The sequence below is a fragment of the Charadrius vociferus genome, unplaced genomic scaffold (genome assembly GCF_000708025.1).
Source record: "Charadrius vociferus isolate BGI_N301 unplaced genomic scaffold, ASM70802v2 scaffold115, whole genome shotgun sequence".
Taxonomy (NCBI): domain Eukaryota; kingdom Metazoa; phylum Chordata; class Aves; order Charadriiformes; family Charadriidae; genus Charadrius; species Charadrius vociferus.
The window spans coordinates 1372708-1375017 of NW_009648636.1; positions in this window are offsets into that span (position 1 = coordinate 1372708).

Genomic DNA, 2310 nt, shown 5'->3' on the forward strand with positions numbered 1-2310 from the left:
GGCTCCTGCATAAATCAGTGCGGCGTCCAGAATGCACCGCGCGGGGAGGCTCGGGCGCTTCGTCCTCAGGGCCCGGGTTCGAGACCCGCTCCCCCACGGAGCGCCCTTTCCCTTCCTCGGCAAGCGATACTCCCGCCGCCCACGGGTGTCCGCCCGAAGGGAGGGCTGCCACGTCTCTAGAGCAGAGCCCCGGGGTAGGAGGCGTGCTCGCTGAGGGCTGAGCAATAGGGCAGGACAGGAGTCATCACCACTGCCTGTGCCAGAGTCGCCCCACAATCACAGCCCTTCCTGGGGCCTGCGTGTCATGGCAGGGCCCTGCCAGGCGGGTCTGCCTGCTCCTGCCAACAGGCATCGCCCACTGAGCAGGAGCTGGGCCCTGCCCCGATCCCTCGGCCTGCTCCCATCGCCTCAGCCCGCCCTCTCGTCCTCTGACCTGCTCCCCTGGCCTCAGCCTGCCGCCGGTGCCCTCCGCCTGCACCCTTGCAGCAGACATTGGAATGGCGGTAAGCCGTGCGTTCAAGCCTTATGGCTCACAGAGCTGTGAGGTGATGGGTTTAACCAATTAAACAGTGTAACTGATGGCTCCGTGGTGAGTAAAGCAACCGGAGGAGCCAACACCTGTGTGGGTCTGCAGGACCCAGAGAACAATTGAAGCGGTGTAACGAGCCGTCTGCTGCCATAATTCATACGTGTCTGTGCTGTCGGAAGGCTTGGTGTGGGCGATGAAGGCTTCTCCTGCTCCGCCCTGTGAGGAAGCGGTGCCACCATGTCCTCAGCACAGCTCCAGCGAGGGGTGACTTCGGTAGCATAGCTTATTCTCCACAGGAAACTAGCTTTGGCTACACTGATGAAAGAACTCCTTTTTTTTCCCTGTGTAATCGGTTTCCAAAACAGCATATAAACATTTTCCACTTGCTTTTACTCTGTTCCTGGATGAGCCTGTCTCTAAAGCTTTTTCCATGCACCTGAATAAGGCTAGAGTTTGCAGGCAAAGCTCAGGAAAAAAAATCTCTTTTCTCTCTTCCATTTGCGTTACCACTATGAAAAAAGCATTTCCATTTTGGACCCTATTCTTGCTTTTATAGTGGAAAGCTCTGAAAAGTGTCAAGGGCCAGTTATGCAGGCAGAGGCAGGTCATGCCAAAAAGCAGCAGTCCCTGCACTGAAGGTTGTCCAGATTTATGACTGGATTGCGTGACACTTCATTTGTAAACCCAACATATCGACATCTAGCACCGGATAGAAAGGATTATTATAAGTCATTCTTCCTTCCCCCAAAGTAAAAAAATCTTTTCAATTACAAATTTACTATATTGTGCCCTTTCCCTTTCATATTTGAGGCTTTAAGGTGAATTCAGGTGACATTTTTAAGCTTTTCCTCTACAGCCATGAGGTCTGGATTATTTTTTTTTCCTCTTGAAGTTTCTGATATAATCACACGGCTCTGGGAGCTGGAACTTTAAGGGAAGAGCCAAATATTATGATGCACATTGAAATCACAAGTTCTGCCCAATACTGGTTAGCAGAGGTTTAACGCTGAGTAGTATACAATTGAAGTATAATTGTATAAATACTGAAATCTGACTTTTCAATATAGAAAGAGTAGCAAAAAAAAAATAGTCCAAAATCAATTGTGCTCTTCCTGAGGAAACCTCCCAAAGTTATGAATTAATGTGTTGTTAAATAGTCTCAGTATAGCTCAATGCTATTATTTATAAGCTTTGATATATTTGTATTGCTATATCTAGAAACTTCTAAGCTTCTATTTTAACATAAACTACTTAAAATTATCATGGGAGGGGAGGAAGGAAGGCATCATTCACCTGGCCCTCTCCTTCAACCTGCTACTGAGGGTTTAACTCACACTGAGGGTTTCTTTCACATAATTCACATTAATGTAGAACTATCAGCAGAGTCCGGGCCGTGCTTATGAAGCACAGCAATGTATTTCTAGGGTCAAACAAAGACAGTTACTTAATGCTTAAAACTAGGTCCTGAAGATTACCTTGAACGTAATCAGCTCTTTATTTCTAAGCACATTTCTGCAGATAAATGCTTCTATTTCATTGCCCCAAACTCTGTCTTTGTCTTTACCAGCATCAACAAAATTGTCTCCTATAACTCACATGCAATTCATCAACGACTGTATTCCTTACACACCGCAGGTGCTGATTTTGTCTGATTATTTAAAGAAAAATAAAATACCCTGCAAGCTTGACCTGCTGCTTGAAAAGTTAAGCAAACCACTAGTAAAAATACTTAAACTCTTCACGTGCAAGTGAAAAGCAAACCCAGTTTTCTAAGCATGATT